The 26,470-nt window shown below is 45.5% G+C and overlaps 1 protein-coding gene across 4 annotated transcripts in view; it reads right to left on the bottom strand.

The window, feature by feature from the left end:
• Positions 1-22,605, bottom strand: part of LOC128136241 (mitochondrial nicotinamide adenine dinucleotide transporter SLC25A51-like) — a 56,841-nt gene extending 34,236 nt beyond the window's left edge. The window contains exons 1-2 of one of the 4 annotated variants that reach the window (XM_052775488.1): positions 22,475-22,601; positions 1,783-1,833 (exon numbers count right to left, since the gene is read on the bottom strand). The gene's annotated coding sequence lies outside the window, so the exon portion shown is untranslated. Of the gene's footprint in view, positions 1-1,782; positions 1,834-22,474 lie in introns of all 4 variants that reach the window. The other 3 variants (XM_052775487.1, XM_052775490.1, XM_052775491.1) reach the window with 3 other exon arrangements.
• Positions 22,606-26,470: the final 3,865 nt, after the last annotated feature.

Genomic DNA, 26,470 nt, shown 5'->3' with positions numbered 1-26,470 from the left:
TCTATATGTTGATATATTTTTCTCTTTATGAAATAATCATTAAGTCCGAAAGAAGTGTCGTTTGATGAATAATGATGCTAATGGCATGTATGTGTTAGCTGATAATGGAAAGAAAAAGCAAAGGTGTTGTTCTGCATGTGATATAGGGAAAGGATGTATTAGTAAAAGTGAAGAAGAGGATGTTCAAATGTTGGTGGCAAAACCCAATGAGAGAGAGCAGGATCTTGAAAGCAAGAGTGATAGCAGTAGCATTAAAATTAAAAAAAGAAAAGAAGTATTATATCCAGGGATCGGATACCTTTAGCCCGATCTTGGGGAGAACCCGATCTCAACAAAAGCCAGTTATTCAAGCTCCTTTGCGTCAAGCAGTAGGACCAGAAGGGTTACCTGTGTTTGTACATGTCCCATTTACTACATCAGATTTATTAAATTGGAAGGAGTCAGTAGGGTCATATCGGGATGATCGTGAAAAGATGCATAGGTTGGGACAAACTATTGTAATGAATCATAACCCCACATGGGGAGATATGCAGACATTGTTAAATACCCTATTTACTCCAGAAGAGAAAAGGTTAGTATTAGAGAAATCTAAGGAAGAAAATGAAAGGCAAAATGCGAAGGACGATCCTGCTAGATTCATGCCAAAAACAGACCCTGGCTGGGATCCCAATACTACTACAGGAAGGATAATGATTAAACAATATCAACAATTGATTCTCTATGGGATACAGCATGGAGTCCCTAGGCAAAAGAATATTTCTAAATTGTATGGGGTACAACAAGGGATAGATGAAAATCCCTCAGCATTCTATGAGAGATTGTGTGAAACAGCTAGGAAATGGACAGATTTAAATCCAGAGGAAGAAAATAGCAAGATGATGTTTAATATGCTGTTTATCGGGCAGTCAGCCCCCGACATCTGAAAGAAGTTACAGAAGGTTGATGGGGCTGAAGGAATGTCAATTTCACAATTAATACAGATAGCATACAAAGTGTATAATAATAGGGAAGAGGTAGAAAAGAACGAGAGGCAAAAAGAAAAGCAAAAAGAAAAGCAAAAAGAAAAACAAAAAGATAGGAAGCTACAGGCCGCTTTACTAGCTGCTGCTATAGCAGGTGCTTCATGTCAGGGGAGAGGGCAAGGAAGAGGAAACTTTAGAGGAAACATGACCCGAGGAAGAGGCAGAAGTTGTGGTCCTCAAATTACGGATAACCAGATTGGACCAAATCAGTGTGCTTATTGTAAAAAAGAAGGACATTGGAAAAATGCATGCCCAAAATTGGGAGGACAGGGGACACAACTACCCGCAAATGGGGGGTCAGATACCTGAAGTTGATTTATTGCTGATGGGAAAATATGATTCTGAATGAAGGGGACCGGGGGTGAATTTAACAATCTCCCCAGTAGATCCCCTGGTTCCAGTACAGCTGGGGAATGAGACTGTAAAATTCTTAGGAGATACAGGAGCAACGTATTCTGTAGTAACTAGTTGTAGGGGACCTTTGAGTAAATTTTATATGCTGGTTGTTGGGGCCACGGGAAAGTGAGAGGTAAAGCCTTTTTTACAGCCAATGGAATGTAAAATTGGAAACAAAGTATTAACACATGAGTTTCTTTATATGCCAGAATGCCCCGTACCTCTTTTAGGTCGAGATTTATTGAATAAGTTGGGAGCACAAATAACCTTTTTTGGAAATACTATCCAAATGCATATCCCACAAGATAACGCATGGAAGGTCAAGCTTTGTTACAGGAGAAAAACATCGAGGAAACACAAATACCTGATGATGTATTGAATGCTGTAATCCCATTAGTATGGACCACCAAGGTACCTGGGAAAGCAAGGAATGCAGAGCCCGTGAGAGTGGAATTGAAACCTAATGCCAAGCCGGTAAGAAAGAAACAGTATCCCATGAAGTTAGAAGCAAGTTTTGGCTTAGAGAGTTTAATAAACAATTTCCTGCAGTATGGACTTTTACGGGAATGCCAGTCTGAATTTAACACTCCAATATTACCAGTAAAGAAGCCCCGGTCCCAGGAATACCGATTAGTGCAAGACCTAAGGGCAATGAATCAAATTGTGCTTGATATCCACCTGGTGGTACCAAATCCCTACACTTTGTTATCTGCTATTCCTGAGAATAACATTTATTTTACAGTACTGGATTTAAAGGATGCCTTCTTTTGCATTCCGCTGGAAGCTGAGAGTCAAAAGTTGTTTGCTTTTGAATGGGAGAGTCCATCCACAGGATGAAAAGTGCAACTTTGCTGGACAGTACTACCACAAGGATTCAAGAACAGTCCTACTTTGTTTGGTAACATACTGGCCAAAGAATTAGAACACCAGCAAGGTAAGAACCCTTCTGTCACTCTTTTACAATATGTAGATGATCTACTTCTGGGAACAGAAACTGAACAGCAGTGCAAGGAGGCGACCATAAGTTTGTTGAACTTTCTGGGATTAGCTGGATATCGAGTATCTCAGAAAAAGGCAGAAGTGGCACAGAGGGTTGTTACCTATCTTGGATTTGAAATATCACAAGGAGAAAGAAAACTGGGGACTGAACGTAAAGAAGAAATATGTTGAATTGCCCCACCTCAGTCCAAAAGAGAACTAAGAGGATTCTTAGGAATGGCAAGATGGTGTAGACTGTGGATACCCAATTTTGGGTTAATGGCCAAGCCTCTGTATGCAGCTATAAAAGGACCAGGAGAAGTCCTAGAGTGGACTTTGGAGTGTCAAAAGGGTTTTGATGACATTAAGCAGGCCCTGATGAAAGCCCCTGCTTTGGGATTACCAGATCTTACTAAACCCTTTGCATTATATGTACACGAGATTACACATAGCCTTGGGAGTTTTGACCCAAATGTTGGGAGATTGGAAAAGACCAGTAGCATACTTTTCTAAACAACTAGATGAAGTAAGCAAGGGGTAGCCAGCATGTCTCCGAGCTGTAGCTGCAACTTTATTGTTGATTCAAGCAGCTCGGAAATTGACTATGGGACAATCAATTACTGTATTTGTTCCTGTCCTGGTTTCAGCTGGGATAGTTAATTGTCTTCCTAGTAGCTGGTACAGTGCTATGATTTGGGTTCAGTATGAGAAGAATGTTGATAACACTGATGTTTTCAGTTGTTGCTCAGTAGTGTTTAGACTAAAGTCAAGGATTTTTCAGCTTCTCCTGCCCAGCCAGCAAGAAAGCTGGAGGGGCACAAGAAGTTGGCACAGGACACAGCCAGGGCAGCTGACCCAAAGTGGCCAACAGGGTATTCCATACCATGTGACGTCCCATCTAGTATAGGAACTGGGGGGAATGGGGGTGGGGGATCGCTGCTCGGGGACTAACTGGGCGTCGATCGGCAGGTGGTGAGCAATTGCACTGCGCATCATTTGTACATTCCAATCCTTTTGTTATTACTGTTGTCATTTTATTAGTGTTATCATTATCATTATTAGTTTCTTCTTTTCTGTTCTATTAAACCGTTCTTATCTCAACCCACGGGTTTTGCTTCTTTTCCCAATTTTCTCCCCCATCCCACTGGGTGGGGGGGGAGTGAGTGAGCGGCTGCGTGGTGCTTAGTTGCTGGCTGGGGTTAAACCACGACAGTTCTGCATGCAGTAGCTGTGGTATTAGAGCAGAGAGGACATCATTGGTTATCCCCAAGCAGGATGATACAGTACCAAGCTGTATTATTCGAACGAGATGATATAATCATGAAAACGTCTTCTTCCTTGAACCCAGCCACACTGTTGCCTATTACTGGTGATGAGAATTTGGTACATGATTGCATTCAATCTATTGAACAAGTGTATTCCAGTTGACCAGATTTGAAGGACACCCCCCTGGAAAATTCAGACTGGACCTTATTTACGGATGGTAGTAGTTTTGTTTCAAAAGGAGAACGAAAGGCCGCATATGCAGTAGTGACTTTGAATGAAGAAATTGAGTCTCAGCCTCTTCCTATAAACACTTCTGCACAAAAAGCTGAATTGATTACTCTTACCAGAGCCTTAGAGTTATCACAAGGGAAACGAGTGAATATTTATACCAATTCTAAATATGCTTTTGGAATTGTGCATGCTCATGGAGCCATATGGAAAGACCAGGGACTTTTATCATCCCAAGGAACTCCTGTGAAGCATGGGGCAGAAATCTTAAAGTTATTAACAGCAGTCACTATGCCAAAAGAAGTTGCTGTAATACATTGCAAAGCTCATCATCACAATATCTTGTCTCTGAGTGCGAGATAGGCTCATTGCACACCGAGTACCGAAACCCACTTTTGGGACAACACATTCACTACAACCCTTTGAGCCCTGACATTCAGCCAGTTCTTCACCCAGCGCACCGTGTACCTGGTCATCTCACAGTTGGACAACTTGTCCAGAAGGATTCTGTGAGGAACAGCATCAAAAGCCTTACTAAAATCCAGAAAAACTACATCCACCACCTTCCCTTCATCCACTAGGCAGGTGATCTTATCGTAGAAGGATATTAAATTAGTTAGGCAGGACTTTCCCTTTGTGAACCCATGTTGACTGTGCCTGATGATTGCATTGTCCTTTAAATACCTTTCAATAGCACCCAGTATGATCTTCTCCATAATTTTTCCAGATACTGAGGTTAGACTAACAGGTCTGTAGTTTCCTGGGTCTTCCCTCATGACCTTATTGTAAATTGGAATTATGTTGGCTAGCTCTGAGTCAGCGGGGACCACCCTAGACTTTGTTTTGTATTTGTGATGAAAACACTGTTGATAACACACTGATGGTTTAGTTATTGCTGAACAGTGCTTACACAGTGTCAAGGCCTTTTCTGTTTCTCACACTGCCCCACCAGCGGATAGGCTAGGGGGTGCACAAGAAGTTGGGAGGGGACACAGCTGGGACAGCTGACCCCATCTGACCAAAGGAATCTTTCATGCCATATGACTTTGTGCTCAGCAATAAAACCGGGGTTGGAGGGAAGTTTGCTGGGGCTGCCATTGTTCGTGAACTGCCTGTACATCAGTCACCTGGTGGTGAGCAATTGGGGTTTTTTTCAGCACTTGTTTTTCTTGGTTTTGCTTTTCTTTTTTTTTTTTTTTACTTTCTTTGGTTTTTTTCTTATTAAACTGTCTTTATCTCAACCTATGAGTTTTTGGACTTTTACCCTTTGGATTCTCTCCCCCATCCCACTGGGACGAGGGAGTGAGCGAGCAGCTGTGTGGTGCTTAGCTGCCTACCGGGGTTAAACCACAGCAAAGAGAGACATGGACATACTAGAGAGAGTTCAACGAAGGGCCACAAAGATGATGAAGGGACCAGAGCATCTCTCCTATGATGAAAGGCTGAGAGCTGGGCCATTTTAACCTAGAGAAGGGAAGGCTCAGGGGGGATCTTATCACTGTATATAAATACCTGAAGGAAGGGTGCATAGAAGACAGAGCCAGGCTCTTTTCAGTGGTGCCCAGTGACAGGACAAGAGGCACAAGCTGAAACACAGGAGATTCCGTCTGAACATCAGGAAATGCTTTTTACTGTGAGGGTGACTGGGAATTGGAACAGGTTGCCCGGAAAGGTTGTGGAGTCTCCCTCCTTGGAGATATTCAAAAGCCATCTGGACATGGTCCTGGGCAACCTGCTCTCGGTGGCCCTGTTTGAGCAAGGGGGTTGGACAAGATGACCTCCAGAGGTCCCTTCCAACCTCAACTATCTTGTGAATCAATGGGCAGCTCCCCCAAGCACCTTTCGGACTGATGGTGTGTCCTGGTTTAGGCTGGGATAGAGTTAATTTTCTTCTTAGAAGCTGGTACAGTGTGTTTTGGATTTAGTGTGAGAATAATGTTGATAACACACTGGTGTTTTAGTTGTTGCTAAGTAGCGCTTATCCTAAGTTAAGGATTTTTCAGTTTCCCATGCTCTGCCAGCAAGCAGGTGCACAAGAAGCTGGGAGGGAGCATAGCCAGGACAGCTGACCTGAACTAGCCAAAGGGATATTTCATACCATAGAATGTCATGCTCAGTATATAAACTGGGGGGAGTTGGCTGGGAGGTGTGGATCGCTGCTCGGGCATCGGTCAGCAGGTGGTGAGCAATTGCATTGTGCATCACTTGTCTTTTCTTGGGTCTAATTTATCTCTTTTTGTTATATTCCTTTTCATGACAATAATTATTATTGTTATCATATTTGTATTATTATTATTGTTATTATAATATATATTTTTTATTTTAGTTATTAAACTGTTCTTATCTCAACCCACGAGTTTTACTTATTTTCCCTATTCTCCTCCCCATCCCACCGGGGCTGGGGTTAAACCACGACAGTCCTTTTTGGTGCCCAATGTGAGGCTTGAAGGGTTGAGCTAAAGACAGATCTGATCAGAGGGTGTTAAAACAAATTCGTTATAAGCATTCATTGTATTGGCTTAATAGTCACTGGTCACAATGTTATTTTGCTCTCAACATTGGTGTGCTTGTTCTTAAAGGTGCGTTATGTAATACCTTACTTGCAGTATATGCCTCCTGTTGTGCTTTTTATCACCTGTGGGAATTGGGCTAGAGTTATCATGTTGTTGTACTCTATAACTCTGGCTTATGATACGATAGAATTGCTAGCCGTGAAACTAATCTGGTATTTGTACTCAGTATTGCTGTCACCTCTGTACTTTGGGAGCCATCTATCAGAAACTATTAATAACTACACTTTTTACCTTTTCTCCTCGGGGAGCCAACCTATGGGGGAGACATCTTCCCACATCTTCCTCTTCTCCGCCAGGCTAATTACAATACAGTTTGAGGATTTTGCAAATTTTGAATAGCCTTGAGATGTCGAAACCAGCATGGTCCTATTGCTAGGAACTAGCATGTTCCTGAATGTGGTTCAGGTCTTGTTTAGGGTTAAAGAACTATTTAAAAATACCACCCAGAGATCAACCCCCACGACAGGTACTGCAGCTACTCAGACCCCAGCAACAAGCACTGCAGCTACTCCAACCCCCGCGACTATGGCTACTCAAACCCCAGTGACAGGCACTGCAGCTGAACCAGAGAATCAACCAGTGCCAGTATCAGTCGCCCCTATACAGAAGAAGAAATATAAAAAATCAATTCGCTTAGTGAGGGATAAAGGTGAACAAGGGTCATCATGGGAACAGGAGGAAGAGGCAGAACCAGAGGCAATCACTTGATCCCTATCCTTGAGTGAGCTGCGAGATATGCGAAAAGATTTCAGCCGTCGTCCGCGTGAGCACATTATCACCTGGCTGCTCCAATGCTGGGATAATGGAACCAGTAGCTTGGAATTAGAGGGTAGGGAAGCCAAGCAGCTCAGATCCCTTTCTAGGGAAGGGGGCATTGACAAAGCAATTGGAAAAAAGACACAAGCCCATAGCCTCTGGAGGCAACTTCTGTCGGGCGTGAGGGAAAGGTACTCCTTCAAAGAAGATGTTATATGTCAACCAGGCAAATGGACCACCATGGAGAGAGGTATCCAGTACCTGAGGGAATTAGCCATGCTAGAGATGGTTTATTATGACCCATACAATGCGCAGTTACCCACAGATCCAGACAAATTCCAATGCACACGACCCATGTGGCGGAAGTTTGTAGGGAGCACACCATCATTGTATGCCAACGCATTGGCACCAATGGACTAGAAAGACGAAGAGGCACCGATGGTGGATGATGTGGCTTGCCAACTCCAGTGATACTAAGAAAATCTCTCTTCCTCTCTCATCTTGGCTGTAGAGAAACTGCCAGACATACTAGCCGAGAAACTCCTGAGAGTTCAGCAATTTGAGGATAAGTTCGGCCTCCATCCTGTACAGACCAGTATCTCAGCTATTAGGAGTAGGCATTCCTCTAGGCAAGAGAGAGGAGATAGAAGGTTGTCCTGGTTTCGGCTGGGATAGAGTTAATTGTCTTCCTAGTAGCAGGTATAGTGCTATGTTTTGAACTTAGTATGAGAATAATGTTGATATCACACTGATGTTTTCAGTTGTTGCTAAGTAGTGTTTAGACTAAGTTAAGGATTTTTCAGCTTCTCATGCCCAGCCAGCAAGAACGCTGGAGGGGCACAAGAAGTTAGGAGCGGGACAGAGACAGGACAGCTGACCCAAAGTGACCAAAGGGGTATTCCATACCATGTAACATCATGTCCAGTATATAAACTGGGGGAGTTGGCCTGGGGGGCGGATCACTGCTTCGGAACTAACTGGGCATCGGTCGGGGAGTGGTGAGCAATTGCATTGTGCATCACTTGTATATTCCAATCCTTTTATTATTTTTATTGTCATTTTATTATTGTTATGATTATAATTATTAGTTTCTTCCTTTCTGTTCTATTAAACTGTTCTTATCTCAACCCACGAGTTTTACTTTATTTCCCCGATTCCCTCCCCCATCCCACTGGGTGGAGGGGAGAGGCTGCATGGTGCTTAGATGCTGGCTGGGGTTAAACCATGACAGTCCATTTTGGTGCCCAGCGTGGGGATCGAAGGGTTGAGATAACGACAGACCTGATCAGAGCATGTTAAAACAAATTTGTTGCAAGCATTCATTATATTGGTCTAATAGTTGCTGGTCACAATGTTGATTTATGGGCTCTTAGATTGTGGCACTCGTTTTTAGAGTTCTGTTATGTATCACCTCACTTGCTGTATGTAGTCCCTGTGCTGCTGCTTATCATCCATGGGAGGTGGATTAAGGTTTTCGCTTTGATGTATTGTGTAACACTGGTTTATGGTATGGTAAAATTACTGGTCATGGAACTATTCCGGTATTTGCACTCAGCATTGTCGTCACCTCTATACTTCGGGAGCCATCTGTAGGAAACTATTAATAATTACACCCTTTACCTTTTCTCCTTGGAGAGCCAATCTATGGGGGAGGCACCTTTCTTCACCTTCCCCTTCTCCTCCAGGCTAATTATAATAGCGTTTGAGAATTTTGAAAAATTTGAATACCCTTGGGATGTTGAAACCAGCATGGTCCTACTGCTAGGAACTAGCATGTTCCTGAATGTGGTTCAGGTCTTGTTTAGGGTTAAACAACTATTGAAGAAGATCACCCAGAGATCTGCCCCAAGGCTGGATAATTATGAGTGACAGGGTGTGTGGGGTAGTATGGGAAAATGCCTAGGGCAGTGGGTACCTCCAATGTTTTGGAACTTCACCCCTGAACAAGTGCAGAATCCTGAAAAACTAGTAGAACATTTGGAAAAAGTATGCTGTCACCCCGACAATTCCAGGGAGACTGCAAATCACTGCAATGTGCTGGGGCCTGGCCCATGCCTATCGAGCCCTGTTCAACACCACTCAGTACCCTCAAGGGGAAGAGAAGGTCTCTGGATCTAACAACAAAGCAACAGGCACTGCGGCCACTCCAACCCCAGCGACAGGCACTGCAGCTGAAGCAGAGAACCAACCTGTGCCAGTATAAGTTGCCCCCATACAGAAGAAGAAAATATACAAAGAAATCAGTTTGCTTAGCGAAGGATGAAGATGAACCAGGGTCATCACAAGAGGAAGAGGCAAAACCAGAGGTAATCACTGGATCCCTATCCTTGAGTGAGCTGCGGGATATGCAAAAAGATTTCAGCTGTCGTCCAGGTGAGCACATTATCACCTGGCTGCTTCTCGTGGTTTAACCCCAGCCAGCAACTAAGCACCATGCAGCTGCTCACTCACTTCCCCTCCACCCAGTGAGATGGGGGAGAGAATTGGAAAAAAAAAGTAAAACTCATGGGTTGAGATAAGAATGGTTTACTAGAACAGAAAGGAAGAAACTAATAATGATAATGATAACACTAATAAAATGAAAGCAGTAATAATAAAAGGACTGGAATATACAAATGATGCACAGTGCAATTGCTCACCACCTGCCAATCGACGCCCAGTTAGTCCCCAAACAGTAATTCCCCCCAGCCCCACTCCCCCCAGTTTATATACTAGATGTGACGTCACATGGTATGGAATATTCCTTTGGCCACTTTGGGTCAGCTGCCCTGGCTGTGCCCCCTCCCAACTTCTTGTGCCCCTCCAGCTTTCTCGCTGGCTGGGCATGAGAAGCTCAAAAATCCTTGACTTTAGACTAAACATTACTTAGCAACAACTGAAAACATCAGTGTTATCAACATTCTTCTCATACTGAACTCAAAAAATAGCACTATACCAGCTACTAGGAAGACAATTAACTCTATCCCAGCTGAAACCAGGACACTGATCCAATGCTGGGACAATGGGGCTACCAGACTGGAATTAGAAGGTAGGGAAGCCAAGCAGCTGGGATCGCTGCCAGGGAAGGTGGCATTGACAAGGCAATTGGAAAAGGGACACAAACCCTCATCCTCTGGAGGCGACTCCTGTCAAGTGTGAAGGAAAGGTACCCCTTTAAGGAAGATGTTATATGTCAGTCAAGCAAGTGGACCACCATGGAGAGAAGTATCCAATATCTGAGAGAATTAGCTGTGCTAGATTTGATTTATTATGACCCGGACAAAGCATAATTGCCCAGAGATCCAGATGAAGTCCAATGCACACGACCCACATGGCAGACATTTGTATAGAGCGCACCATCATCCTATGCCAATCCATTGGCAGTACTGACCTGGAAAGAAAAAGAGGCACCGACGGTGGATAAAATGGCTCGCCAACTCCGGCAATATGAAGAAAATATCTCTTCCGCCCTACAAGCCTGCATCTTGGTGTGAGAGACTGAAAGAGTTAATGTCTCAAACATTGTGGTGGGGCAAGTTCTGCTTAAAGACAAACCCTGCACAGCAAGGAGCCAAGGTGAAAAGCCCATCAGCTCAGACATCAGCAACAGGAGGGGGAGGGCGTGCTGGAGGGTGCACAGCTCCCTGTTCTGATAAGCTGTTCTGATACAAAGATCAAACAATGGCCGTGTCTGCAGGGAAGGAGAAGTTACTCCACAAACCACCCCCAAACCCAAAGGCTCACAAACTGTTCATTAACCTGAGGAGTTCGGGTGCCTGCCCGAAGGAGGGGCAAGGATGATAAAAGGACACAAACTGAAGCCCCGGGTGCGCAAGCCCACCGGGACTGGACCCCTCAGCTGACTGGACACCTCGGCTGACTGAACCACCGCTGGACCCAGGACCGGTGAAATCTTTCTCTCTTCCTTTTTCTCTCTCTGTCTTCTTCTCTCTTTCCTTTTCCTTTTCCACAATCCCTACACCTCATCCGTTTCAAGACATAAACTGTTGACCAAGTCTGAGACTAAGAGTAGATCCAGCTGCCCCTAGACCCTTCTCTGAGGAGGAGTCTGGAAAGCAAGGGGGTCTACTCTGAACCTCGTGACTCAAGGGGAGGGATCTCCTTATTCCCTGAATCAATGTATATGGTTACACAGTTTACAGAAGTAGTCTTATGGCAATTCCTGTTGTGAGAAACCCTGCCACCTACTACCACGCCTCCCCAGTTCAGTTTGCTTCTGTCATGAATAAAATCTTTAACTGACCGTTTGGTGTCATTTCACCTTAATTTAGCCCGAGGGAATTTAGAATTAAACACGACTCCCTGGTCTGTCCAGTCTGGGTCGTGACACTTGGCTGTGGAAAAACTGTCCGAAAAGTCCGAAAAACTGATCGAACTGATTGAAAAGTCGTACTCCCCACCTATAAGGACCAGTATCTCAGCTATTAGGAGTGAGTGTTCCTCTGCTCAAGAGAGAGAATATAGAAGGTACACACCACGAGGTGCCCTGAGGTTTTACCTATCTGACCACGGAGAGGACATGAGGAAATGGGATGGAAAACCTACCTCGACCCGAGACACATGGGTATGTGAGCTGCAAGGAAAAACAATCACAAATGGTGGTTCTTCCAGGAAAATTGCTGTTCCAGATTCCAGACAGAGTGGAATGGCTGATCTTACTTCTGATCCTCTTGAAGGGCCTTCTAAGTCAGTTTTACAAGAAGTGAGTAATGGATACTCTGACCAGAAGTAGAGGGGCCCTGCCTCCAGCCAGGTGGAGGAAAGGTATAACCGGGTCTATTGGACTGTGTGGATTCGATGGCCTGGCACGTTAGACCCACAGGAGTACAAGGCTCTATTAGACACCAGTGCACAGTGTACTCTAATGCCATCAAGTTATAAAGGGGCAGAACCCATCTGTATTTCTGGTGTGACACGAGGATCCCAAGAGTTAACTATATTGGAAGCTGAAGTAAGCCTAACTGGGAATGAATGGCAGAAACACCCCATCATGACTTGCCCAGAGGCCCTGTGCATCCTTGGCATAGACTATCTCAGGAGAGGGTATTTTAAGGACCCAAAGGGGTATCGATGGGCCTTTGGTATAGCTGCCTTGGAGACGGAGGGCACTGAACAGCTGTCTACCCTGCCTGGTCTCTCTCAAGACCCTTCGATTGTGGGGTTGCTGAGGGTCGAAGAACAACAAGTGCCAATTGCTACCACGACAGTGCACCGGCGCCAATATCGCACCAACCGAGACCCCCTGATTCCCATCCACAAGTTGATTCGCCAACTGGAGAGCCAAGGAGTGATCAGCAAAACTCGCTCACCCTTTAATAGTCCCGTATGGCCAGTGCGAAAGTCTAATGGGGAGTGGACACTAACAGTAGACTGTTGTGACCTGAATGAAGTTACGCCACCACTGAGTGCTGCTGTGCCAGATATGCTAGAACTTCAATACGAACTAGAGTCAAAGGCAGCCAAGTGGTACGCCACAATTAACATCGCTAATGTGTTTTTCTCAATCCCTCTGGCAGCAGAATGCAGGCCACAGTTTGCTTTTACTTGGAGGGGCGTCCACTACACTTGGAATCGACTGCCCCAGGGGTGGAAACACAGCCCCACCATTTGCCATGGACTAATCCAGACTGCACTGGAAAAAGGTGAAGCTCCGGAACACCTGCAATACATTGATGACATCATCGTATGGGGCAACACGGCAGAAGAAGTCTTTGAGAAAGGGAAGAAAATAATCCAAATCCTTCTGAAAGCCGGTTTTGCCATAAAAGAAAGTAAGGTCAAGGGACCTGCACGGGAGATCCAGTTTTTAGGAATAAAATGGCAAGATGGGCGTCGTCAGATCCCAATGGATGTGATCAACAAAATAGCAGCTATGTCTCCACCGACTAATAAAAAGGAAACACAGGCCTTCTTTGGTGTCGTGGGTTTTTGGAGAATGCATATTCCAAATTACAGTCTGATTGTAAGCCCTCTCTATCAAGTGACCCGGAAGAAGAATGATTTTAAATGGGGCCCTGAGCAACGACAAGCCTTTGAACAAATTAAACGGGAGATTGTTCATGCAGTAGCCCTTGGGCCAGTCCGGGCAGGACAAGATGTTAAAAATGTGCTCTATACTGCAGCCGGAGAGAATGGCCCTACCTGGAGCCTCTGGCAGAAAGCACCTGGGGACACCTGAGGCCGACCCCTGGGGTTTTGGAGTCGAGGATACAGAGGATCCGAGGCTCGCTATACTCCAACGGAAAAAGAGATATTGATTGGCAGCATGTGAAAGAGTTCGAGCTGCCTCAGAAGTGGTTGGTACTGAAACACAGCTCCTCTTAGCACCCCGACTGCCAGTGCTGGGCTGGATGTTCAAAGGGAAGGGTCTTCTCTACACATCATGCAACTGATGCCACATGGAGTAAGTGGGTCGCGCTGATCACACAATGGGCTTGCATAGGAAACCCCAGTCACCCAGGGATTTTGAAAGTGATCACGGACTGGCCAGAAGGTAAAGATTTTAGAATATCACTATGGGAGGAGGTTACGTGTGCTGAAGAGGCCGCACTGTATAATAAACTGCCAGAAAATGAGAGGCAATATGCCCTGTTCACTGATGGGTCCTGTCGCATTGTGGGAAAGCATCGGAGGTGGAAAGCTGCTGTATGGAGTCCTACACGACAAGTTGCAGAATCTGCTGAAGGAGAAGGTGAATTGAGTCAGTTTGCAGAGGTGAAAGCCATCCAGCTAGTGTTAGACATTGCTGAAAGAGAGAAGTGGCCAGTGCTCTATCTCTATCCTGACTCATGGATGGTGGCAAATGCCCTGTGGGGGTGGCTACAGCAATGGAAGCAGAGCAACTGGCAGCGCAGAGGTAAACCCATTTGGGCTGCCGCACTGTGGCAAGATATTGCATCCTGGCTAGAGAATCTGGTTGTAAAAGTACATCATGTAGATGCTCACATACCCAAGAGTTGGGCCACTGAAGAACATCAAAACAACCAGCAGGTGGATCAGGCTGCCAAGATTGAAGTGGCTCAGGTGGACCTGGACTGGCAACATAAGGGTGAGCTATTTATGGCTCAGTGGGCCCATGATACCTCAGGCCATCAGGGAAGAGATGCAACATATAGATGGGCTCGCGATCGAGGGGTGGACTTGACCATGGACACTATCGCACAGGTTATCCATGAATGTGAAACATGTGCTGCTAGTCACAGCTGGTTACAGTGAGCTCAGCAACTGATGAAAACAACCCACCACATACCAAAACTTCAGAGGAACACATGACACCTCTGCACAAACATATTTAACAAAGGGTGGTAGCAGCTAGGAGCAGGATACAGAGGAGGAGACATGTGAGGACACATAAGGAAAAATAGAAAGAGACACAAGGAAGGGGACATTGTTGGGGACAGAACTGGAGACACTCTCAGAAGGAGGTGTTCCATGCCAGAGGAGGTGGTATGCCTCTAAGGGGACTATAGCCTGTGGATAAGCCACACCAAAGCAGGTACACCCCCAAAAGGGGCTGCAGCCTGTAGATAAGCCCATGCCAGAACAGAGGAAATGAATAAAAAGCCAGGAGCAGTGGAAGAAAAAACCACTATGCACTATTCCAAACATCCTGGATCGCCTGTTGCCTCACTGAAGGGACCAAGTGTAATGCACGGCAAAAAAAAAGGTCAGTGAAGACCAGGGAGGGGGGAAGAGAGGTGTCTGGACTGAAGTTGAGCCTGGGAAAGGGGGAAGAAAGGTGTTTTCCCTAAGTGTTTGTTTAATTGTCTTCTTTGTTTCTTAATACCTGAATTAATAATTAAATTAAATTTATTGCCAATTAACATATTTTTTAAGTGAAATTCTCTGAGTCAACACTGTCTTGCCTATGACAATATCCCAACAATTCCCCTACCAAATTACTAGAAGGCATGCATTTCAAGTATGTGGTGGTGCATGCCTAGTCATGGAGGACACCCATTTTGGCCACACAACATATGCTTGCAATAGTGTGACGAGTTGTTTAGGTAGCCAGTCTCTGCAGTCTTTATAAGGTCTCAAACCATTTTCCAATGCAGATGTTGGGGATCCAGGAAAAGCTAGATTAATTCTTCTGGAGAGTCATATATAGTCAGTGGGTCACAAATTAGCCATCACTAGTATAAACAGCAGATATTCAGTTCAATTGTGTTTTGGTGAGCCTCAGGAAAGGGAACAGCCTAGTACTGTAACTGTACAAATCATTAAAAGTAAAAACAAAATACACAAATTGCTTGGCTACAAATATTTTATAACTATAGAAATTTTCAGGGACAGGGAAATGTTAAGGGCAAGATATGAATTAAAACTATAAAATCCTGAACAGAGAAGAAAACTGTTCTCTCTCCTCTAAGACTAGGGGCTATGGAACGAAACTAGCAGGTTCAGAACAAAAGGAAGTACTTCTTCACAATGTGTAGTTAAGCTACGAAACTCCTTCCTGCAGCCAAGTTCTGGTGGGTTCAAATGCAACTACATATATTCATAGAAAAAAAATCTACTGAGGACTATTAACTACTCAGACACTACCTCTGCCTTGGGAAGTCACTAACGCTGAAATTACTGGAGGATTCGTTCCACATATTTGTTGTTATGGTTTTTAGTTTTACAATTCGCTTTGATATCTCCTGAAAGAGTTTTAGGACACATTGTTTTTCAAATGTCAGAATGATTTATTCTCAAGAATAAGAGGATCAGCATTTTTTCTCTTAATATTTTGATTATAAACTTGAAAGAACCATTAATAGAGGGTGTGCTTAGTAAATGTCTGAATTATTAACTTACATCACCATTTACTACTGGTGAGCAAGCAACCCTACTATATAGGAAGAAATAAAGTATGATTTTCTGAAACTAATAATTTTTATTTATATAGATTATAAATAAAAGCTGCAAAGAGTAAATTGAAGTGTTTTGATTTCCTAGGAGAACAAGATGGAATTTCATCACCTGTTCATCCATCTCCCTTCAGTTATTAACTTCCGAGTCTCTTGGCCAATTCCAACCAAATTTAACAGAGGGTTAAGTAGATACTGAATTCCTAGAAGGTTTGTTGAAGTTGGTAGCTGGGTACAGAAGGAGCCAATTTTATAACTACCTTCGTGGAGTCTTAACTCAAACCCTTATCCTCTTACAAAAGGCGGGGGGGGGGGGGGAAATAGTCAGTTTGCATACATGTAGCTAAGAACTAGCCACTCTGCATGTTTCCACCTGCCCAACAAGACATTGTCCCACTTAAAAAAGCACACATGCAAGTGTACTTGCAGTGAAAACACAGCAGGATCAAAACCTTTTGTTACTTGTTAAACAAAATCATCACTATCAAGTTATGTGAAATATAGTAGTTCTGAATTGTGATTCAACACTTTATTACTGTGCCTAGTAATAAAGCATTAAAAATAGTTTACATGACAGTGTAATTTCAAAAAAAACCACCAAACACCACCTAAATAAGCCTCCAAGTTCTTCCCTCTCCCAAAAGCTTGCTTAAAGTTCACTGTAACTTATCTCTTTCATTGTTTTTATAATGTAAAAACAATCTAGTATGCTTCAAATATTCCATTAAGTAGAATAAAAGAAAAAATAGCATACTAATATATTTAGCCTAAAAATAATCAGATTTGTTTTTCTCTTTACCAGATAAATTTAACACAATTTACTATTTGCACTTTAACATCCCCTCCCCAACAGTAACAATTTATATTTAGGTGTATGTGACATTGTATTGGGTTTACATGGCAAGGTTTTGGTAGCAGAGGGGGGATGCAGGGGTGGTTTCTGTTAGCTAATAGCTAACAACACATTGAACATGTCACAGGATGCTCTACTGTGAGCTGAATAATGCAATGTGGTTCCTGTTAATTCCTGTTCAAACTAAAACATCTCTTCAGTAAACCATCCAATCCTGATGTAAAAATTTCTACTTGTGAAGAAGCCAACACGGTCTTTGATAAATTGTTCCTCATATTAAAAACTTTGAGCTTTAACTCTAGTCTGAATTGGTCTAGCTTCATCTTCAGGAGTATACAAGGAGCCAATTGCTATCTGTTATACCACAAAAAACTTCTGTCAAATATCTGCCTTCTGCATAGGAACTTTTAAAACAGAGTGATTATTTTCATGTGTGTGCAGCCATGAACTACAAACATAATTTGCATACAGAACTCCAGATAGACATATAACCTTGTATTGGGTTTATGTGGAAGGTTTTGGTAGCGGGGGGCTACAGGGGTGGCTTCTGTGAGAAGATGCCAGAAGCTGCCCCCATGTCAGACGGAGCCAGTTTCAGCTGGCTCCAAGATGGACCCGCTGATGGCCAAGGACGAGCCAATCGACAACAGTGGTAGCGTCTCTGTGATAACATATTTAAGAAAGGGTTAAAAATGCTGTGCAACAGCAGCCGGGAGAGAGGAGTGAGAATATGTGAGAGAAACAACTATGCAGACACCAAGGTCAGGGAAGAAGGAGGGGGAGGAGGTGCTCCAGGCGCCGGAGTAGAGATTTCCCTGCAGCCCGTGGCGAAGACCATGGTGAGGCAGGCTGTCCCCCTGCAGCCCAAGGAGGTCCACGGTGGAGAAAATATGCACCCTGCAGCCCGTGGAGGACCCCACGGTGGAGCAGGTGGATGTGCCCTGAAGGAAGCTGCAGCCCATGGATAGCCCATGAAGGAGCAGGCTCCTAGCAGGAACTGTGGCCCCATGGAGAGGAGCCCACGCAGGAGCAGATTTTCTGGCAGGACCTGTGATGCTGTGGGGGATCCATGCTGGAGCAGCCTGCTCCTGAAGGACTGCACCCCGTGGAAAGGACCCACACTGGAGAAGGTTGTGGCTGGGGAGCCAGGTATGCATGTGTCTCTAAGGGTGAGGCACCTGGAGGAATTGGCTACCGGAGGGACCAGAGGGTCCAAGCCAACTGCTGAAAAGACTGTGGGGTCTGGGGGTGGAATAAGAGACTCATTTACATGTGTGTGGGGGGGGTGGGTGTGTGTTTCTGTGGGAGGCAACTGGGGAGACTGGGGGCATTCAAGGGCCAGCTACTGGGTAGATCGAGCGTCTAAGCCCAGCTACTGGGAGATCACAGCCTGTGTATGCGAGAGGAGGTCTGTACTGGCAACTGGAGTGGAGCTATGGGCCTTGGGGCTCGTATGCCCAGGTGCCAGCAACTGGGGAGACCAGGGGATCCAGGGGCCAACTACTGGATAGACTGAGTGTCTAAATCCAGTTACTGGATGGATCCACATTGTATGTAGGTATATATTTCCCACTAATGGACCTTCATCCTGCTCAGCCAGAGAGGGGAACAGGATGAGGCCATTGTTGCTGTTTGTCTGAGTGCTGAGTGTTTCTGTCTGTGTTGTTCTGTGTTGCTGGCCATGTGCATATATGTATTTGTATACCTACTGGGAATACATTCTCAGCCTTGCTACTGGTTGGATCTGGGGATATGGAGCTGTGGCAGACTTGCCTCTATGGTGCTGCCAGATTCAGCAATTCCCTAACAAGAGATCAGGATGTTTCCCACCTTGATTGAACTACTGAGCACTGTAGAGTGTGTACCACTTACTTTAAAAGGCCCAATGGCTTTCAGGTCACAGGTTATTCAATTAGTTAACCAGAATAGTACTGCAAACTGGTACTCCTGTACCACCAAATATGGGAAACACTGGTCCTATCTATTTAGTTTTTATCCCCATCCTAATGCCAAGCACAAGCATGACAGTTAAAGTAGAAGGTTTTATGGGTTTTGTTTATTTTTCAGGTTTGATAACTTATCACTAGGATAATGTCTAATTACTGCCTGCTGGCTCTTGAGTTGGTAATTCTTAATCAATATCAACCAACTTAAAACAGGAACAATACAATATTTTTCAAAACTTGACTACAGATGGTTCCTAACTATCTGCATTAACCTTTAAGTCTGACACTTTTCAAGATGTAGCTATGCACGTAAGTAAGAAATTCTTCAATCTTGGTAGCTCATTATAATAGAGGAACCCTTAATACTTCTTACAGACACTGGTGAAGGCCTGTCAAGTAAGACCTATTAGTCGCACTATAGTATTTTGCACAAGTATTCAACACACTGAAGAATCATTATAATTATTTTGGTGTTAAAACAAAAAGTTGGGCCAAGTAAAAGCAGAAGTGGATGAGTGGCTTGCGAGTGCCAAAATGGTTGCTTAGTTACTGTTTACTTTGAACTAAAATATGGTACAACTGAAATAAAAATTTAAAAAAAAAAAAGAAAAAAGAAAAGCTATTTGAACTACTTAACAAAAGACACTAAAATTTGAAGTGAACTCCCCCCTCCAGTAACTCTGCCTATCCATCTGGGAGAAAATAAATACCAATATTATGTAATATTCTTTAACCTGTTTCTCCACAGATAGCTCCCTATACAACTAATGGTTACCATGAGCTGACAGGTTTATGATATTTGACTGCCGCCTTCATTATATGGTTTAATCAGAAGTTAAATATCATAAAGGAAATTAATGTGGTTACCCAGTTTGTTTTTATTTTCCAAGAAGTGATTCCATCCCAGATACAGCTATATCTTTGCTTACATTGGCCTCGATTTCCAAAGATTACCCTTACAACTAACAGGAACTGAACAAGATCAAAGCAGAGGCCAATAAGTGTGATATTGTGGCAGGAGTTTGCTACAGACAGGGTGAGGAAGCAGACAAAGCCTTCTTTAAGCAACTTGAGGAACTCTACAGATCAGAGATCAAGGGCAGCAAGAGCTTCTACTACCACTTTAATAGTAAAAGACTGAACAAGGAGAAGGTGGGCCTATTGCTGAATGGGATGGGTGATCTAGTGACAGCGGACATAGATGAGGCTGAGGTACTCAGTGCCTTCTTGGCCTCAATCTTCACCGACAAAGTCTCCCAGGCCTCTGTGCTTAGAGACAGGGTTCAAGGAAAACTACCAACAGTGGATGAGGATTGAATCAGGGATTATTTCAGAGAACTTAATCTGTACAAATCCATGGGACCAGATGGGCTGCATCCAAGGGTGCTGAGAGAACTGGCTAGTTTCATAGTGAGGCCGTTCTCTTATCAGCTTTGAAAAGCCATGAAGATCAGGGGAATTCCCTGATGACTAGAGAAGGGCAAATGTTGCATTCATCTTAAAAAAAAAAAAAAAAAAAAAGCCAAAAGTTCAACCCAGGGAACTTCAGTTCCTGGGAAAATCATAGAGAAAGTCCTCTTGGAACATGTTTTGGGTTTGGGCACATGAAGGAGAAGATGACTGAGAACAGTCAGCATGCATTTACCAAGGGGCTATCATGCCTGACCAACCTAATTGCCTTCTGTGATAAAATGGCAGGATCTGTGGATGAAGGGAGAGCACTGGATGTCATTTACCTCGACTTTAGCAGGGCTTTCAATACTGTATCCCACAATATTCTTGTATCCAAGTTGGGATATTATAGTCTGGATGGGTGGGCAACTAGATGTGTTTAAAAACTAGTTGGGTAACTGAGCTCAGAGAGTGGTGGTTAATGGGTTGTACTCTACCGGGATGCCTGTGACAAGTGGGGTACTGCAGGGATCTATCCTGGGACCTGTCCTGTTTAAAATCTTTATCAAACACCTGGAGGAGGTGATGCATCTTCCTCTTGTCAAGTTTGCAGGAGTTGGGAGGATGAAATAAATACACTCAAGGGCAGGGCTGCCATTCAGAGAGACCTAGACAGGTTGGAGGAATGGGCTGACAGGAACTTAATTTCATTCAACAAGGACAAATGCCAAGTCCTGCACCTAGGGAAGAAGAACCCCTGGCATCAATACCATCTGGGGACTGGCTGGGGAGCAGCTCTGCTGAAAAGGACCCGAGGATCTTGGAAAACAGCAAGCTGAATATGAGCCAGAACTGTGCCCTGGCAGCAAAGGTGGTTAGCAGTATCCTGGGCTATATTACCAGGAGCATAGCTAGTAGATTGAGGGAAGTGATTATCCTCCTTTACTTGGTGCTCATTAGATCACATCTAGAATGCTGTGTCAAATTTTGGGCACCCCAATACAAGAAAGTAATTGATAAAGTGGATCAAATTCAGCAGAGGGCCACCAAGATGCCAGGGGGCTGGAGTACTTGCACTATGAGGAGAGGCTGAGGTTCCCTCCCTGTGCTTGTTCAGCCTGGAGGAAGGAAGGCTGCAGGGGCACCTAATAGCAGCCCCCCAGTACCTATGAGGAAGCTATCAAGAAGACAGAGCCAGGCTCTTCACAGTGTTGCATAGTGGGAAGATGACACAATGGGCACAAATTGAAACAAGCAAGGTTCACGCTGGCTATAAGGAAACTGTTTTTCACCATGAGGACAGTCAAGCAGTGGAACAGGGGCCCTGAGAAGTTGTGCAGTCTCCAGCCTTGGAGGTTTTCAAGCCCTGACTAGAGAAAACCCTGAACAAGCTGGTCTGAATTCAGTGTTGACCCTGCTTTAAGCAGGAGGTTGGACTAGAGACCTCCAGAAGTCCCTTTCAACCTGAATGGTTCTCTTATTTATTTTTTTCTTCTAGCCTGAGAAGACATTCTCTGTAAAGAAGTGGAACTGCCAAAAGAAAAGACACCTAAACACAGTGTTGAGTTTGGAAGGCAGCCATTGCATTCTCTTGTTTAGCTTTTTCCCGGTGCCTGCATCAGGAACAACACGGGGATTTAGAGAAGCAACCTGAGTGTGTTTGCGTCCTGAGCAGGATCAGGCTTTCAAGTTCTGCTGTGTAGACTGCCACCAGCTCCTCGGCAGCAGGTACTGCAGAACTCGCTGCCTGCGTGGATGAGAGAAAGTGACCAAGAGATCAGCAGCTAGGATTCCAGGCGGCTTGCAGAAAACTGACGCGTGCTGTTGTTATTCTCCCTACTCCTGTCCAGTCGTCGCCTACTCCGTGGCATGGCGGAACGTCTCTCCTGCGGTTCCCACTGAGGAGCGTGTCCTAAGACGCCACTCCCAGTCTGGAGCGCGGGGACGAATTGATGCAGCCCGGCTACCGTACACCACCACCCCCCTGCCGCTTCCGGGTGCTCCCCGCCCCCCTCCGCGCTGCCGTGACAGTCTAGGACGCTCATGCTCCAGAGACAGCAGCGATCCAGCCAGCCCGGCGCGACCTTCACCACCGGCGGGAATCCTTATGAGACAGGAATGAGGGACGAGAGAGAGAGGCCGCACAGGGTGGCCCCGCCGCAGTGGAGAGAGATGTGAGCAGCAGCACACCCTCTCCCCAGTGACTCACCTGTTGCGTCTTCCATGCCACCTGAAAACACAATTTGGAGATAAAAGTTGCCACTGCCACCGACCAAACTGGACACTGCATCCACCACCTCACATTCTCGATGACGTAGGAAGTGCAGCACAGAAACCCAACTCACATCACGTGACCAAGAGAAAGAGCAGCTGAGAGGAGTAAGCCCCACCCCGTCTCCCCTTTCCTCAGCTAATCACAGAGCTGCCTGGGTACGGCCTCGCTCCAGAAGGGCTTTGTGGGTGTCATGATACTCCTCATGCTTGGTGAGCTGTGCTTGTGGAAGGATACATATCAGGGTAAAATATGCTGCGCAACAGCAGCTGGGAGAGAGAGGAGTGAGAATATGTGAGAGAAACAACTCTGCAGACACCAAGGTCAGGGAAGAAGGAGGGAGAGGAGGTGCTCCAGGTGCTGGAGCCCTTGCAGCCCATGGTGAAGACCATGGTGACACAGGCTGTTCCCCTGCAGCCCATGGAGGTCCACAGCGGAGCAGATATCCACCCTGCAGCCCATGGAGGACCCCACGCTGGAGCAGATGGATGTGCCCTGAAGGAGGCTGTGACCCCGTGGAGAGCCCATGAAGGAGCAGGTTTTCTGGCAGGACCTGTGGCCCCGTGGGGGATCCACGCTGGAGCAGCCTGCTCCTGAAGGACTGCACCCCGTAGAAAGGATCCATGCTGGAGCAGTTTGTGAAGAACTGCAGCCCGTGGGAAGGACCCACATTGGAGAAGCTTGTGAAGCACTGTATCCCGTGGGAGGGACCCCACGCTGGAGCAGGGGAAGAGTGCGAGGAGGAAGGAGCCGCAGAGACGAAACGTTATGAACTGACCGCAACCCCCATTCCCCATCACCCTGTGATGCTTGGGGGTGGGGTGGGGTGGGGTGGGGGGAGGGAGTAGAAGAGCCGGGAGTGAAGCTGAGCCTAGGAAGAAGGGAGGGATGGGGGGAAGGTGTTTTTAGATTTGTTCTTATTTCTCATTATCCTGCTCTGTTACAATTAATGGACAGTAAATGAAATTAATTTCCCCGAGTCTGTTTTGCCCGTGATGGTAATTGGCAAGTAATCTCCTTGTCCTTATCTGTCTCTCTTCTCCAGGCCGAACAGGCCCAGTTCTCAGCCTCTCCCTTGGATGTCATGTTCTCCAGCCCCCAACCAGCTTGGTGGCCCTCTGCTAGACTTGTTCCAGTGTGTCACTATCCTTCTTGTACTGGGGAGCCCAAAACTGGACACAGTACTGCAGATGCAGTCTCACAAGTGCCGAATAAAGGGGAAGGATCACTTCCCTGGACTTGCTGGCTGCAGTTTTGCTAATACAGCTCAAGATGCAGTTGGTCGTCTTTGCTGCAAGGGCACACTGCTGACTCATCGTCAACTTGTCCACCAGGACCCCCAGATCCTTTTCTGTGGAGCTGCTTCCCAGACAGTCGGCCTCTGGCTTGTATTGTTGCATAGGGTCATTTCATTCCAGATGCAGGGCTTCAGATCTGCTTGTGTTGAGCTTCATGAGGTTCCGGTCATCCCACTTCTCCAGCCTGTCCAGGTCCCTCTGAATGGCAGCCCTGACCTCCAGCATACTGACTACTCCCCCCAATTTGGTGTCATCCACAAACTTGCTGAAAGTGCACTCCATCCCATCGTCCAGATCATTAATGAAGACATTAAATACCAGTATTGGTCCCAGTACTGATCCCTGAGGGACCCCACTAGTTACTGGCCCCCAGCTGGGCTTTGTACCACTGATCACAACTCCTTGAGCTCAGCAGTCCAGCTAATTTTCCATCCACCTTATCATCCACTTATCAAGCCCATATCCCAACAATTTGGAGATAAAAAGACTATAGGAGACTGTGTCAAAGGCCTTGCTAAAGTCAAGGTATAAAACATCCACTGCCTTCTGCTCTCCCATAGCACCAGTCACCTCATTACAGATAGCAATGAGGTTGGTCAAGCATGATTTGCCCTTGCTAAAGCCATGTTGTCTGCTCCCAATCACCTTCTTGTCTTTCATCTCTTTAGAAATGGCTTCTAAGAGGATTTGCTCCATACTCGTCCTGGGAAAAGAAGGTAAGGCTGACCAGCCTGTAGTTCCCTGGATCCTCCTTCTTGAAAATGGGAGTGATGTTTGCCCTGTTCCAGCCATCAGGAACCTCCCCCAATTGCCATAACCTTTCAAAGATGATAGACAGTGGCCTCCCAGTGACATTGGCCAGCTCCTTCAGCACGCTTGGATGCATCCCATCTGGTCCCATGGACTCGTATATGTCCAATTGGCTTAAGTGCTCCCTAACTCTTTCTTCCTGTACTGTGCTACTGTTTCACTCCCCCAAACTGTGCTAGCTGGTTCAGGGACCTGTGAGCAGACCTTACCAGTAAAAACTGAAGCAAAAAAAGCATTGAGTGACTTGACTTTTATGATGTCCTTGATCGCTAGGTCCCCTGCCCCGCTGAGCAATGGGCCCACTGTGAAGAAAAGTACAAACATAGGTCACTTAATAGGATGAACCTTACCCTAGTTTCAGTGAGCTTTCCAAGAACTCAAGGAGGGAAGACACAAGCATGAAAGCTCAGCTAGTTACGACAACCTTGCCTGATAACAAACCTGTGGAAACCAGTTCTGAGCATGTAGCAGACAAAGGATGAAAAACAGCCTAGACCACTATCTCTGATCACACAGCCATGCGAAGAATTGGCCAACTATAGATAAGCTTAGGACTGTAATTGGGAGATAGCCCACCTGTATATTCTATATAACCTGTGTGTTACTTATGATTAGGGTCCCTCAGAACTAGGCTGGGGCGCTGCATGCACATTGCAGTGTGCTGGTTTTGGCTGGGATAGAGTTAATTTTCTTCATAGTAGCTAGTATGGGGCTATGTTTTGGATTTGTGCTGAAAACAGTGTTCATAACACAGGGATGTTTTTGTTACTGCTGAGCAGTGCTTACACAAAGTCAAGGCCTTTTCTGCTTCTCACACCACCCCACCAGCGAGTAGGCTGGGGGTGCACAAGAAGTTGGGAGGGAACACAGCTGGGACAGCTGACCCCAACTGACCAAAGGGATATTCCAGACCATATGATGTCATGCTCAGCATATAAAGCTGGGGGAAGAAGGAGGAAGGGGTGACGTTATGGCATTTGTCTTCCCAAGTAACCGTTATGCGTGATGGAGCCCTGCTTTCCTAGAGATGGCTGAACACCTGCCTGACGATGGGAAGTAGTGAATGAATTCCTTGTTTTGCTTCGCTTGCATGTGTGGCTTTTGCTTTACCTATTAAACTGTCTTTCTCTCAGCCCACGAATTTTCTCACTTTTACTCTTCTGATTCTCTCCCCCATCCCACTGTGAGGGAGGTGAGTGAGCGTCTGCATGGTGCTTAGTTGCCGGCTGGGGTTAAACCACAACAAGCGGTAAAGAATTTCCCTTTGTAATTCTATACTTAAGGGTGTCTGCATCTCCTTCCTTGGTCAGCAATAAAGAATCCCACGACAGTTTTGGCACCCCAGAAGGGAATTCGCTGACTCACTTGAATCCGCCAGCTGCTATGATCCCCTGAGAGTCAACAGCCCACTGATGGCAAAAGGTGAGTTCACCTGGGGAACTTGAGTGTAGGGGGTAGCAGTTGAACAGTTCTTTTTTTTGCGGTGAGGAGGTGAGAGTTTATAATAATGGGGACAGGACACAGTATGGTGAAAGGGACACCTTTAGGTGAATTGCTAACAAATTGGTCGAAAATAGATGGAACCCGGGGGTTATCTAAGAAAAGGGCACTGGAACTGTGTCAGGATACGTGGCCCGCATTGACCACCCTTGGAACTGCAAGCCAACGGTGGCCTGAGGTGGGCAGTTTTGATTATGATAGGCTGCATTTTTTTGCAGCTCAAATTGGATGAATAGTTCCCAGAGCAAATACATTGTTGGTATGTTTGGAATAATTATGTCTGGCAATGGAAACTTCCCCCTCTGAAAGGAAACCAATCTCGATG

This window comes from Harpia harpyja, chromosome W (assembly GCF_026419915.1).
Source record: "Harpia harpyja isolate bHarHar1 chromosome W, bHarHar1 primary haplotype, whole genome shotgun sequence".
Lineage (NCBI taxonomy): Eukaryota > Metazoa > Chordata > Aves > Accipitriformes > Accipitridae > Harpia > Harpia harpyja.
Note: the sequence above shows the minus strand (reverse complement) of the source record. Positions and strands in the feature narration are given on the sequence as shown.